General features: G+C 47.5%; 1 protein-coding gene and 1 pseudogene across 2 annotated transcripts in view; one reads left to right on the forward strand and one right to left on the reverse strand.

Annotated features, from left to right (window-relative positions):
• Positions 1-15,698, reverse strand: part of ZNF638 (zinc finger protein 638) — a 350,552-nt gene that overhangs the window by 231,316 nt on the left and 103,538 nt on the right. The gene's annotated exons all lie outside the window — the stretch shown is intronic.
• Positions 5,475-5,592, forward strand: LOC134947876 (5S ribosomal RNA; annotated as a pseudogene).

Genomic DNA, 15,698 nt, shown 5'->3' on the forward strand with positions numbered 1-15,698 from the left:
ACACACACATTGGCCCTCACAGTAAAAAGAAAAAACCACACATAGATTGGTCTACACAGAAAAAACAATCACACTGCTCCCCACATAAATCCTATTGCTCCACACATGAATTATTCACATTGTTCCTCCCATAAATCCATAAATTCTTATTCTCCCCACATAAATCCTATTGAAATCCTACTGTTCCCTACAGGAGAAATAAAATAACAAATATTATCAGCTGTCTCCTACCTGTCCCTCAGTGACGGGGGCTGTTCATAGTGGAGTTCTGCGAATACTGAGCAGCGGGCGGTCGGGCAGGTGTGGATGTGGGTGGGCAAGGAAAGCTGTGTATGCAGGTGGGAACTGGTAGATGTGTATGCAGGCGGGTGGGCTGGCTGGGTGGTGAGACACGGCGGCTATGACCTATGATATCACATCGTTTTCAAGGCATAGGTCATGGCCAGAGCACGACTGATCCTCTAAGAAGAGCCCAGGCCAACAGTTCACTCTGAAGGTGCAGGAAGCTGCTCTTGCTCCGCGGCACACCTTGCAACTGGTCGCGGCACACTGGTGCAGGGGTGTATCTACCTATTGGCCAGGATGGCACTCGCCAGGGGCGCCAGGCAAGGATGGGGCGCCGTCTGGCAGTGCCATCCATGGCCAGGGGGTAGAACCAAGTAGTATTGTCAGACTCGGTGACTGTCTGTTAGTGCCGGCACCAGTGTCCGGCAGCAGCGCACCGCGCCTCACTTGTAATCAGACTCAACATAAACTACAGCTCCCAGCAGCCCAAGGCCGCTGGACACTGGCGCCGGCAGTGACAGACAGTCACCAGCAGTAGCGGATCTTGCCACGGGCAAGCAGGACTTTTGCCCGGGGCTCCGCCTTCCGGAGGGCGCCGCACCGTGGCAAGATCCGCTACTGTGCCCCCCCGCCGCTGTGCCCCCCGCTGTCACCCCCGCCGCTGTGCCCCCCGCTGGTCCCCCCGCTCTGAAGGGAACCAGACGCTACGCGTCTAGTTTCCCTTCGTGGAGGGGACCTTTGCTGTGCGGTGCGCGATGACGTCATCGCGCACCGCACAGCATTGTGGCACAGACGCTATGGGTCATAATTGACCACTAGTGTCTATGCTGTTCGAGGAGAGGAGGGGCGCCGGCGACTGTCTGCAGCGGTCTGGATGAGTAACGGGGATAGTAAGTATACTTTTTTTTTTTACTCCAGCGGTGCTATTGGGGGCACAAATGGGGGTGTTACTGACCACGCCCCCGTGTGAAACCACGCCCCTATAGTTTTGCCCGGGGTGCAACCACAGCCAGAACCGGCCCTGGTCACCAGTCAGAGCCGGATTATGGGGAGGGGGGGGAGGGGAGGGGGGGAGGGGGGGGGGGGGGGGGCGACGCACAGGACTGCACTGCCCTGCATTGAGCTAGGGCAGTGAACTGAGTGGAAGCACGGGGGTGGGGCTACACGGCACTCACTGCCAGGCAGCACAGCAGCATGTAGGACAGGGAGAGAGGACAATGAGCTACTAAAGTACATGCAGCGTACCTTGTCTGTAATGTGGGGGGTGTAGGGGACACTATATAGTCTTTCTGTATGTGTGTCTATGACTGAATTTATGTATGTGTGTGACTATGTATGTATGTATGTATGTATGTGTATAAGTATCTACTGTATTTATGTGTGTATTAGTGTGTGACTATGTATGTGAATAAGTGTGTAACTATGTATGTATGTGACTGTATTTGTATATACTGCATTTGTGACTGTACTGTATATCATATGTATGCGTTTTGTGTGTGACTATATATGTAAGTGTATATGTGTGTGCCTATGGGCAGGATCAGACATACTAATGGCAAATGTTGTTTGACCACATTCCCCATATAAAATTAGAAATATATTTATTAGCACAAGTCCACATTTCCATTTTCTATTTGCATTACCCATATGCCCTGAATATGTGTTTTCTATAGGGGTATGACTGTTAGAGATGTGCACTTGAAATTTTTCGGGTTTTGTGTTTTGGTTTTGGGTTCGGTTCCGCGGCCGTGTTTTGGGTTCGACCGCGTTTTGGCAAAACCTCACCGAATTTTTTTTGTCGGATTCGGGTGTGTTTTGGATTCGGGTGTTTTTTTCAAAAAACACTAAAAAACAGCTTAAATCATAGAATTTGGGGGTCATTTTGATCCCAAAGTATTATTAACCTCAAAAACCATAATTTCCACTCATTTTCAGTCTATTCTGAATACCTCACAATATTATTTTTAGTCCTAAAATTTGCACCGAGGTCGCTGGATGACTAAGCTAAGCGACCCTAGTGGCCGACACAAACACCTGGCCCATCTAGGAGTGGCACTGCAGTGTCACGCAGGATGGCCCTTCCAAAAAACACTCCCCAAACAGCACATGACGCAAAGAAAAAAAGAGACGCAATGAGGTAGCTGTGTGAGTAAGATAAGCGACCCTAGTGGCCGACACAAACACCTGGCCCATCTAGGAGTGTCACTGCAGTGTCACGCAGGATGGCCCTTCCAAAAAACACTCCCCAAACAGCACATGACGCAAAGAAGAAAAAAAGAGGCGCAATGAGGTAGCTGTGTGAGTAAGCTAAGCGACCCTAGTGGCCGACACAAACACCTGGCCCATCTAGGAGTGGCACTGCAGTGTCACGCAGGATGGCCCTTCCAAAAAACACTCCCCAAACAGCACATGACGCAAAGAAAAAAAGAGGCGCAATGAGGTAGCTGTGTGAGTAAGATAAGCGACCCTAGTGGCCGACACAAACACCTGGCCCATCTAGGAGTGGCACTGCAGTGTCACGCAGGATGGCCCTTCCAAAAAACACTCCCCAAACAGCACATGACGCAAATAAAAATGAAAGAAAAAAGAGGTGCAAGATGGAATTGTCCTTGGGCCCTCCCACCCACCCTTATGTTGTATAAACAGGACATGCACACTTTAACCAACCCATCATTTCAGTGACAGGGTCTGCCACACGACTGTGACTGAAATGACGGGTTGGTTTGGACCCCCACCGAAAAAGAAGCAATTAATCTCTCCTTGCACAAACTGTCTCTACAGAGGCAAGATGTCCACCTCATCATCATCCTCCGATATATCACCGTGTACATCCCGCTCCTCACAGATTATCAATTCGTCCCCACTGGAATCCACCATCTCAGCTCCCTGTGTACTTTGTGGAGGCAATTGCTGCTGGTCAATGTCTCCACGGAGGAATTGATTATAATTCATTTTAATGAACATCATCTTCTCCACATTTTCTGGAAGTAACCTCGTACGCCGATTGCTGACAAGGTGAGCGGCGGCACTAAACACTCTTTCGGAGTACACACTTGTGGGAGGGCAACTTAGGTAGAATAAAGCCAGTTTGTGCAAGGGCCTCCAAATTGCCTCTTTTTCCTGCCAGTATAAGTACGGACTGTCTGACGTGCCTACTTGGATGCGGTCACTCATATAATCCTCCACCATTCTTTCAATGGGGAGAGAATCATATGCAGTGACAGTAGACGACATGTCCGTAATCGTTGTCAGGTCCTTCAGTCCGGACCAGATGTCAGCATCAGCAGTCGCTCCAGACTGCCCTGCATCACCGCCAGCGGGTGGGCTCGGAATTCTGAGCCTTTTCCTCGCACCCCCAGTTGCGGGAGAATGTGAAGGAGGAGATGTTGACAGGTCGCGTTCCGCTTGACTTGACAATTTTGTCACCAGCAGGTCTTTGAACCCCAGCAGACTTGTGTCTGCCGGAAAGAGAGATCCAAGGTAGGTTTTAAATCTAGGATCGAGCACGGTGGCCAAAATGTAGTGCTCTGATTTCAACAGATTGACCACCCGTGAATCCTTGTTAAGCGAATTAAGGGCTCCATCCACAAGTCCCACATGCCTAGCGGAATCGCTCCCTTTTAGCTCCTCCTTCAATGCCTCCAGCTTCTTCTGCAAAAGCCTGATGAGGGGAATGACCTGACTCAGGCTGGCAGTGTCTGAACTGACTTCACGTGTGGCAAGTTCAAAAGGTTGCAGAACCTTGCACAACGTTGAAATCATTCTCCACTGCGCTTGAGACAGGTACATTCCACCTCCTATATCGTGCTCAATTGTATAGGCTTGAATGGCCTTTTGCTGCTCCTCCAACCTCTGAAGCATATATAGGGTTGAATTCCACCTCGTTACCACTTCTTGCTTCAGATGATGGCAGGGCAGGTTCAGGCGTTTTTGGTGGTGCTCCAGTCTTCTGTACGTGGTGCCTGTACGCCGAAAGTGTCCCGCAATTCTTCTGGCCACCGACAGCATCTCTTGCACGCCCCTGTCGTTTTTTAAAAAATTCTGCACCACCAAATTCAAGGTATGTGCAAAACATGGGACGTGCTGGAATTTGCCCATATTTAATGCACACACAATATTGCTGGCGTTGTCCGATGCCACAAATCTCTCTATCTCTTGTTCCATGACATCCAGTTTTTCCTCCAGAGCGTCCCCGTGAATAGGACCTCCCCCTCACCTCCCACAAGCTGGAATCCTCCAGGTTGCCTAGCAAACAATATACACACCCACTGATACAACGGAAGATGAACCTCTTCCTTCTCCGTCCGGGACGTGGGATCTCCCTGTTACCCCTGACAAGCTGACATTCTCCGGGTTGCTAAGCAACCACATACGCAATCACGGCTTCCGCCGAACACAGCGGGAGCTGAACTTTCAATTAAGAGACGAGCAGCCATTGGCTGACCAATGAATAACAGGGTTTTTAAACCCAGCACAACGCCAGAATATCAGCATTGGAAGTGAGCAAGCCCGTTGTTACGGGTGAAACGCGTTTTCCTACCTAAATATGCAATAAGGACTCTGAGCAAGGCATGCAATAGGATCCTACACGGGAGAATACCAATACTACTAATCACCCTCAACTGACCCAGGGACCTGGGCGGTAATCGGTATCACTTTTGATATCATTTTTTCAATCAGTTTTGTAACTATTTGTTGGTGTATACACTAATTGGTGTTTAAGACAGCATATTTATCCTAGGTGTAACTAATGAATGGAGATGATAGCTCCAGCCGTGATACACGTATGCTGTATTTGATTACTATATTACCTTCACTCGTCATATATTCCTACTTACACTGCATCTGAGACCCTTTTTTTCTGATATTGTTGGATACGTTGTTCAAATTGAAATGAAAATATGTGGATGAAATTTTCTCCCATAATAGGGCATTCTCCACAATTTACGCATACTGAGACACCGTGAACATATACCAAAAACAATACAGATGTGCAATTATGCCTGAATAGTGTATTATGTTATCTTCTTATTTCTAACAAAGAATTCATTACTTTCCCTATTTTCGTGGACTCTCATCCATGATTCCTGGGAGCAATCCCAGGTCTAACATAGACAGCAGATCCACACTTCTCCCTTAATCTACTGAATAGGTGCACTCTCATTGGTGAGTGGAACACCTCATTTATAGGTTACTATCATACCTCACCGCTAGAGCCCAATCTCGTCTGATCTTGGAAGCAAAACGGTGATGGGCTGGGTCAGTATCTGAGGGGTGACCCTCAGAGAATACCCAGTGTAGTAATCTGAGGCTGTTTCAATTTAAAACTCAATACCAACAGCAGTATCACCACTACTTCTTCTTTCCCACCTGTATTTATTTTTCCTGATTTTTTCAGGCAAGAATCAATAGGAATTATTAACCTATTAATTTCAGCGATATCAGCACACCCATCAGGTCTTGTGCGCTGAGAATAAGAAAAAGAGTACATATGTATGCTCTAAACACTCTCGGTGCTATTGATACTTATTTGTACATGATTAACTTTGGTCTCATCAAAACAAGCACTGCCTGTACTGATACGGTATGAGAACAGATGTATGGTGATTTTTTCAGGCGAGAACTAATTAGGAATCAATAATTCCAACAATATCAGGCACACCCATTAGGGTTTGTGTGCTGAGGATAGGATGAGGTAGTATATATGTTGTAAACACTCCCGGTGTAATTGATACCTACTTTTGCATGACCAATTTTGGTCCCATTAACACAAGCATTGCTTGTACTGGTATGGCATGAGAACAGGTGTATGGTGACTATATCTACACCTCCATGCCAGTCTATATTGGGATAGACTAAACCAGGACATACCAACCCCGTTTGTTACCTTTTTCCCCAACAAATACATTTGTGGGTTTCTCCTTCTTGTGACTTATAATAATTTCATGGGGAGAATGAGTGGATACGGACTATATTTTAATAAAGCATAATAAAACTCTATGTTTTAATATTATCGACAAATACACATTTAACAAGAGTGCACCCAAACAAGAGTCTTCTTTATTCTATGTTTGCTCTAGCTTTTTTCTGACTCTGGGTGCACCACCAGATGGCAATAAGAGATTATCTCTGTATAAATGTATACTGGTTTATGTAAACACATGTAATTGTGTAATACTGGTGCGGAATCACCAACCTTCCTTGGTAAACCTGTAATTTTGCTGATCCTAGATCAGTTTCAGATTCCTGCACAGTCTAACAAACAAACATTTTATCCAGTGGTCAGCGGTCCTTCTCTTTCCTTTCCACTGCCCTGGATCAACTCAGTATCCACCAGAACAATAGAATCGCCTATGATGTCTTCATTCTCCTTAAAAACTGAACTTACCAGACGTAGGAACACTGAGGGCTTTGAAGATCTCTTTTTGGACACTGGGGATTCAGAAAGCCCGACCATTGATTGGAGGGGCCCACTATCCAAACTCCAGAAAACATTACAGAGGAGAACACGACTTACTTGGGATATCACCACTCTGGAGAACTATATTAAACACAAAATCGTACCCAGAGGCCTCAGACCCAGGATCTTTCCCTCTTTTCCCTTAGCCACAGATAATCTGAAGGTAGAGTGGGAAAATACCCTTCTAAAATGTTCCAGTGAAATAATACACATACTTATTAAACATGATACCCTGATCCTGGATCAGGTAGAAAAAGAAATAGAAGAGGTTGGAAAAAGTTTGGAAAAGTGGGAAAAGGATCTCTCTTTTCAATCTATGTTTGAAAAACATAAGAGAGATCTGGAGATTTATGAAAGAAACATCATAGAACGCAAGCGAAACAAACTTCAAAGGGACAAACGGGACTTTTCACAGGGCAATCAATTTCGTTGGAATACACAGCCCCCAAAGTATAGAGAGAGGAAACCAAAAGAGGACTATACCTTCTCGGAGTTTGAGTCATCTAATAGCGAGGATTCAGCAAATGAAGTGACAGACGCCCCACGCACCCACTATATCCCGGAGGACAGAGAGGACTCGCCTTATTTTTTAGGACGGGGCCAGAAAACAAGAGGACGAACCAGACCCGGAGGCCAACACGGAGGGGGAGAAAGAAGAGACAGAGGAAGGAACAACAATTGGGACACCCCACGGACCTCGAGATATCCGGAACGACAGAGGAAGGCTCGATAAATCAATCCTCCATGCATCATCTAAAGATCATCAATCTATCCGAGAGAATACTCACCCCTGAACAAACCAAAGTCCTAGGCAAGGGCCTGTCTTTCTCACCCTCTAAACCATTTAATAGATTCTTGTGGGAGAAAGATCTAAGAATGTATGGGAGAAAATTACTCCTAAAGAAATTCTTTAAGAAACAAGATCCCACACGAGCTCTGGCTGATATTGATCCCATTTGGGATACTGAAGATTTGGGCATGATTGAGATTCTAGAAGAACTCCAACTGGAATCTGGGACGGAAATGACCAGCAAACATCGTCCTATGTGTAAAGGGAAATCAACTTTTTTTCCCCCTGACAATAATAGCCCAGAAATCAGAGTCTTTCTGGACATGGTATCCCGAGAATTTGACGTAATACAAAAGAAAAATCGCAATAGACTTCATTTCTTTCCACCAAATTTGGACGCAGGAGAAAGAGCAGCATTAAAAGAGATACAAGAATGGAAGGATGTAATAATAAAACCTTCAGACAAAGGAGGGAACATAGTCCTTTGGCCGAGCAAGATGTATGTTACAGAAGCACTACGTCAGCTAAAACAAACCACCTGCTATCAACGACTGCTAAGCAACCCGACATCACGATTCTTGAAGGAATACACTGGGCTAATAGAAGAAGCTTTGGCTACTGGAACTATAACCAAACAAGAATATAAATATCTGACTGTACAGAATCCAAAGACACCGACTTTTTATCTCCTCCCCAAGATACATAAAGATCTAAAAAAAACACCTGGTAGACCCATCATGTCTGGCAATGGGGGCCTCTTGGAGCAGCCAAGTCGCTTTTTAGACTTACACCTCCGAGACTATGTTCTTCAACTACCCTCATATCTGAAGGACACATCGGACCTATTGCGTAAAATTCATAATATTATCTTCGAGGATAGCTTCTATCTTGTGACTCTGGATGTTGAAGCATTGTACACGAGTATTGACCACCAAGCAGGTCTGAGGGCCACTAAATATTTCCTGGATGGAGGAGAGAAGAGTACTTTTTTTTTTTTTTTAATTAATATTTTTATTAAAGAAAAGTCGAGCATGCAGGTACAGAACAGACAAGAGATGACAGCTCCAAGTAGATGCTTAATCAGATACAAGTTATCCCCTAGGGGGGTAACCAAATATTACAGAAACAAGGGTAAATTGTAACAATATCCAGTATATGCATGTCACGACCATCATAATTTTTTATGTTTAAACATCAAACAAGCAGAAAAAAAGAAAAAGAAAATAATAATAAAATAATAAGAAAGGTTCTGAGAAGAGAAGAGAGAAAAATAATGGGGGGAAAGAGAGGAAAGGGAGGGGGGGAGGGGGATGGGAAAATGGTGGTTCGTCAGAGAAGCGGTCTAAGTGAATACATAAGATGGGAGGGTAATACTTCCCAGCTACAAATCATACCATCTGTACCCCCAGGGTCTGTATTACATCTCTTATGTTTATTGGGTCCTGTATGGTATAGAGAACTGCCTCACCGTGTGACACATCTCGTCAGGTTCCAGTAGCGGGGGGCGTAGTATAGGTGAACCATGGTTCCCATATCCTCCTAAATTTGTCCGATCTGTCATGTAAGGAGGCTGTGATTTTCTCCATCGTGGAGATATGCCAGATTTTTGCTATTAGCATGCTCCTAGGGGGAGCATTGGTGTTTTTCCAATTTTTTGCTACTACACAGCGAGCTGCATGTAGGATTTGGAGCACTAAGCTATTAGCTTGGCTGTCTAGGTTGGGTAAGGGTAGGCCCAGCAAAGCTGACCAGGGACCCAGAGTTATCCGTGAACAAAAGACAGAGCCTAAGAGCGCCTCCACCTGAGACCAGAACGTATGGATTTTGGGGCATGACCACCAGATGTGTTTAAAGTCTCCAATCTGGCCACAACCACGCCAGCACAGTGGGGAGGACCCGGGGAAGATCTTATGCATTGTTGCTGGGACCCGATACCATCTGGTGTAGACTTTATAAGAGTTTTCCTTCACAAGAGAGGAAATTGATGATTGGGCTACTTTTTGTCTAATGGTTTCCCATGAGTCTTCATCAGGTGGAGGGCCTAGGTCCCGCTCCCACCTCTGTTCATGGGGGAGGGTGCTTGTTGCCTTCAGGGATCGTAGTAAACCATAGAGTATAGAGATAATACCCTGCCTCATAGGGGAGTAAATACATAGACGCTCCAAGGGGGTGAGTTGGCGAATAACCTGGGATTTGGGGAGGGAGTTTAAAAAGGAGCGGAGTTGTAAATATTCGTAAAATACGGGTTGGGAGATATCGTATTTGTCACATAAAGATTGTAGGGAACGCCATGAGGAACCTTCTGTAAAATCAAATACGAGACCCGGGCGTGGGTTCAGATGAAGCCACGAATGAGATTGTAAGGTGGAACCTGGGGGGAAGTCCCTGTTATCCCAGATGGGGGTGATAGGAGATGGGAAAGTGGACAGGCCATAATGTCGAATGCAGAAAAGCCACAAGTCGCAAGTGAGTTTCGTCGAAGGGACACAGGTTTGTAACGACCGCAGTGGCTTGGTCGGTGAGAGGAGGGGGACCAAAGAGGAGACCCCAGCTGCCAGAAGCTCGATTCGTATCCAGGGCAGATGGGGGGCAGGGGAGAACCATGCCAGAGCCTGACTCAGGTGGGTTGCATGATAATATTTACGAATGTCCGGCAGTCCCCTACCCCCCGCCAACGGGTCACGTATCAGAGTGGAGGTCCTAATTCTAGGGGGCTTACCAGACCATATAAATTTTACAAATAATTTCTGCATTCGACATAAGGCCTTAGCGGGGATGCTCACGGGGATTGTTTGGATCAGATAAAGGATTCTCGGAAGGATGTTCATTTTAATTGAAACTATCCGTCCGAACCAGGCTATAATCTGTTTGTCCCAAACTCTAAGGTCAGACTCTATACACTTAAAAAGGGCAGGGAAGTTTTCGGAGTATAAGGAGTCGTAGGAGTTTGTGATGTACACGCCAAGGTACTTGATTTTCTTGGAGCGCCAAGAGAAGTTATAGTTAGCAGCTAGGAGAGACCTGGCACTCTCATCAAGATGCAGTGGGAGGGCTTCCGATTTGGAGTAATTAATGCGATATCCAGAGTAATGAGAGTATAGTGAAAGGGTTTTAAATAGGTTAGGGATGGATATATTGGGAGAGGAGATAGTCAAGAGGACATCATCTGCGAATAATGACAATTTGAATTCCTCCTCACCCACATGGATGCCTTTGATATCGGGGTTGGTCCTAACCATACACGCCAGAGGTTCAATCGTCATGGCAAAGATTAGTGGAGACAAGGGACATCCCTGGCGTGTTCCATTGCTAATGTGAAAGAGTTGAGAGTCCTTGCCGTTGACCCGTACTCTAGCGGAGGGGTTGGAGTAAAGTGCCTGAATACCTTGAAGTAGGCTTCCCCCCAGACCAAATCTGCGTAGAGTGGCAAACATGAAAGGCCATAGTATTTTGTCAAAAGCCTTCTCTGCGTCTAGCGAGAGAAGGACAGAAGGCATTTTAGTTTTGTTAATAAGATGGACCAGATTAATAGTTCTTCGTGTATTGTCTCTGGCTTGTCGGCCTGGGATGAAGCCCACCTGATCAGCGTGTATTAAGCGCGGGAGAACAGGGTTTAACCTTAAGGCTATAATTTTTGCGAATAATTTAATATCGTTGTTTAATAGGGAAATGGGGCGGTAGCTGGCACAGGAGTTGGGATCTTTCCCAGGTTTATGTATTAAGACTATTCGTGCCTCTAAGGCACGGGGTGATAGAGGATTACCATGTAAGAAACCATTGAAGAGCCGGCAGAGATGAGGCAGAAGCATCCCCTTAAATTTCTTATAATAAGTAATTGACATCCCATCGGGTCCAGGGGCCTTGCCCGGTTTCTGAGTTTTAAGTGCGTTCTCTATTTCTTCGATGGTAATCTCTGAGCCTAATTGGGACACCGTCGCGTCACTCAGTGACGGTAGGTTACATTTGTCTAGAAGGGAGTCAATTCCCTTTTCAAGCCTCGGTGGTGAGGGGGGGGGGGGGTAGTTTCCGAGTTATACAGCGATTTATAGAATTCCTCGAATTCACCCAGAATGCGGTCAGGATCATGGGTCAGAGCCCCTTGTTTGGTACGAATGGATAGATATTTTTAGAGGAAATCCTAGCCCTCAATTTCCTGGCTAATAGTTTATCCGCCTTATCCCCTTTTTCGTAGTAAATCTGGTTGAGACGTCTAAGGCACATTTCAGTCTTATGAGACAATAATAAATTAAGTTCGCCTCTGATTTTAAGTACCAACTCTAAATCAGCAGGGTCAAGAGATGACTTATGCACCTCTTCCATTTGGTGGAGCTGCCTAGATAACTCCAGAGTTTTTTGGGAACGCTGCTTGTTGATCCTGGCCGCAGTCTGGATGAAGTGGCCCCGGAGGACCGCCTTGTGTGCCTCCCACAGGGTCATATCGGAAATGCCGGGGGTTTGGTTCTCATTGAAGTAATCAGTCAATACCTGAGTAGTTTGCTGTAACACTTCAGGTTGTTGGAGAAGGGCGTCGTTGAGCGACCAGGAGGGGGGGGAAGGAGTACGGGACAGTCCAGTCAGGGTCAGAGAAATCGGGGCGTGATCAGACCACGTGATTGGATAAATACAGCAGTTCTGGATTCTAGATGTTAGGTCCCTTCCGACCATAATCATATCAATTCTAGTGTATAGGTTGTGGACTGGGGAATAGAACGTGTAATCCTTAATTAGGGGATCGACTACCCTCCAGGAGTCAAATAGGAGGTGATTTTTAAGTAGTGATTGTAGGGCTCTAGAGTTGCGGGTGCTGATATGGGACTGAGACCGTGGGAGGGGATGGGAGCGATCCAGATTATGGTGTAGTATGGTGTTAAAGTCTCCTGCTATTAAGAGGTCACCTTTCCTACACTGGGCGATTTTGGAGTCTAGGGAAGCAAAGAACGAGGCCTGGTTAATATTGGGAGCGTAGACATTAACCATGGTGATAGGGACATTATTAAGTTTACCTACTATAATAAGAAACCTACCGCGCTTATCCTTAATGATTCGGTCTGATTCCAAATGTAAATGAGCGGGGATTAGAATGGCAACCCCTCTTTTCTTTTGGGTGCGATCACAAGCGTGTATGGCAACAGGGTGGCGTCTAGAACGAAGTTCAGGGTGGGAAGTCCCTTTGAAATGCGTCTCCTGAAGGAATACCAGATCTCCCCTCACCTGCTTCAGAAAAAGAAATAACTTGGTCCTCTTTTGAGGACTGTTAAGGCCCTTAACATTGTAAGATATTACGTTAACAGACATATTGTTACAAGTGTAAATATAGCATGAGTGGTCTTAGTGAACCTGAGGTCGTTTCCCTGGGAAACGAGGGGAACAAGGGGAAGAGGGAGAGCGGGAGGTTGGGGAAGAAAAAGAAGGGAGAGGGAAAAGAGAAAGATGAAAAAAAAGAAAAATCAAAAGAGTCACAAAAAGACATTTAAAAAACTGTAAAATAAACAAATAGAATTGACCGAGCCAATGACCCATCGTACGCTACGTACGGGTCTGAATGTTTGAGCACCCGTAAGGGGAATTAAGGGAGAAAAGAACTCCCTCACGCTCAAAACTGGCTATGGAGGCTCGGTGGGAGGGCGCGGCTCCCGGCCGCCGGGAACGCCCACCAATTAAACATATGGAGGGGCGACCAAGGGGGGTCGCCGCAACAACCCGCCACAATGGACCACTGTTAAAATTATATAAGTAAATAAACAATCTCAGCTCAAGAAGAAATTCCTAAACCTCTAAACTAGTTTGTAAAACATTAACATTTAACGGATAGTGACCCAGCAGCAGCACCTCTGTACAGAGACTTTCACGGCGGGTCATGGCTTGTAGAGGTTTTCTCCGGGACCATCGACCAAAGACGTCTAGGCGCTCGCTGAGGGAGGGGTGAATTTGGAGAGTGTCGGAGATCTGGAGCATCCCGTGGGGAGGAAGATTTGTTGGCCTCCGGGGGGGACAGGTTCAGTCTCAACAGGAGCCTGTGAGCCTCTTCTTTGGATCGTGCCAACAGTCTCTTCCCATCCAGCTGTACAATTAAAGCAAAAGGGAAGCCCCATCTGTAGCGGATTTGATTATTCCTGAGGATTTGGGTGTACTCCCTCAATTCGAAGCGTCTTTTGAGAGTAGTGGGGGATAAGTCCTGAAACACCAATAGCTTATGTGATTCAAATAGGCACACATCTTTGTTCCGGGCAGCCGACAGAATTCTCTCTTTAATCTTGAAATAGTGACAGCGTAAAACTACGTCTCGTGGGGGGGACGAAGTTGAGGGCTTTTGACGTAGTGAGCGATGGGCTCTGTCCAAGAGGAACTGCTCACTAGAAATGTCCGGGAGGAGGTGCTGGAAGAACCTGATGAGAAAATCCTCCAGTTGAGCTGGTTCTACTGACTCTGGGATATATTTAATGCGCAGGTTGTTACGTCGTGCGCGGTTGTCAGCGTCCTCTTGTTGGTCCTGGAGTAGGTATATATCCTCCTGCATGACTTGAACCGAGCGCTCTAGCTCCTGTTGGAAAGTAATGACTTCATCGATTTTCTGTTCCACCTCATTAGTGCGGGCCCCGAGGTCAGATATCTCGCTTTGAGGCCAGAGATGGCTTTGTGGATCTCCGAGTGGAAGCCTGCTTCAGCGACTTCATTTCCGTTAGAATTGAGGAGAAGCAATCTTTCATAGAGGGTTCATGAGTTGACGATTCTTCCTCGGATTCCGAGACCAGGTCCGGGGGGGGGGGCCACTAGGGTTTTGGCCGCACTAGACTTCATCTTGGATATAAAGGTCGATATTTCTGCCGAAGCTGAGGCTTTCTTAGCCTTGGATTTAGATTTGGGCATGGTGTAAGACAGTCCCTAGGATAGCGAAGGTCAGAGATCAGAGCTGAGGTTTAACGTAAGTAATTAGCGATCCATCATGCAGGCTGCATAGAAATAGCACATGAGACGACCCCCCGGGTCGCACCCGTAGGAAATCAGCAGAACATTCCCCCGCTTGGAGAGATCATGGGGGGCTGGGGTATCATATAGAGATATTCACCGGCAATGGGCCGGGGAGGGTGGCACCCCCGGGCTGTAGGCTGTAGTATAGAAAGAGTCCAGTGTCTTAAGACAGAGACGGATAACCCCAGTTATATATGGGTATAAATGGTACTTAGGGGGAGAGTGAGTGAAATGCGGCCTAGTGAATGGAGGCCTCACATAAAGGGCCAGAAGACACCTCCCGTGTATATACTTAGTGCAAATGCTGGGAAGAGGGAAGGTGTGCCAGCCTGTGTGGGGTTAATCCGCTCAGGGCCCCCAGGTGTACCTTGTTAGCTCAGTGCAGTGGGTCCAGGAGGGAGGGTTAGCAGGAGTCAGCCGTCAGGTGAGGCACTTCAGCAGAGAGCCCCGGAGCCGGGCCTAATCCTCTTCACCTCGTCGGGAGCAGGGCGCAGGGCCGACAACCCTCAATTCCAGCGCGGAGGCCGGCACCCGCCGGTCGTCCGGGAGCCGGGAGACAGCCCCCAGAGGAGACCCCAGCCAGAACCGCCGCCGAGCCGCGCGTCACCCGGCGGTCGGCCGTGAGGGGGGTGACCACGGTCCCCCGCTTGATGCGGCAGGAGCAGGCAAGCGTTGGTGGGGGAGAGCAGGAGTGTGAAGCTCCGTCGGGTCCCGTCGCCGCAGCACCTTCGTAGGCCTGGGAGCAGAAGATGGCCGCCATCCCTGAGGCGCCGGAGTGGCGGAGTCCGCGTCCCGGCAGTATCTCCCTGCCCGCGCAGTGGACGGGCGGCCAGTCGGTGGATGGCGTCCAGGCAGCGGAGGTAGGCTATGGGGCAGACCACCGGGCAGGCAGCAAGGCCAGCAGTTGTAGAAACGGCAGAGGGAGGCCCGAGTCCGGAGCTCCAGACGGCCCACCACGGGCGGGTAGCTGAAATCTAGGCCCCGGCTTCGTAGTGGAGGGTAGGCCGCAACCCGCGGGAGCCAGCAAACCGGCTCCCCGATTCCGCAGCGCTACCCCACCATTCAGCACTGCACCTCCAGATCAGGGAGCAGATTTAGAGGGGTTTTCTATGGTGAAAAATGTGGTTTTTACAGTGTTTTTCCCCAAGGTTCCTGAGGAGCTCACAGCACTTGCTGCTTATCAATTCAGCCTCC

Source organism: Pseudophryne corroboree, chromosome 1 (assembly GCF_028390025.1).
Source record: "Pseudophryne corroboree isolate aPseCor3 chromosome 1, aPseCor3.hap2, whole genome shotgun sequence".
In the NCBI taxonomy this organism is placed as follows: domain Eukaryota; kingdom Metazoa; phylum Chordata; class Amphibia; order Anura; family Myobatrachidae; genus Pseudophryne; species Pseudophryne corroboree.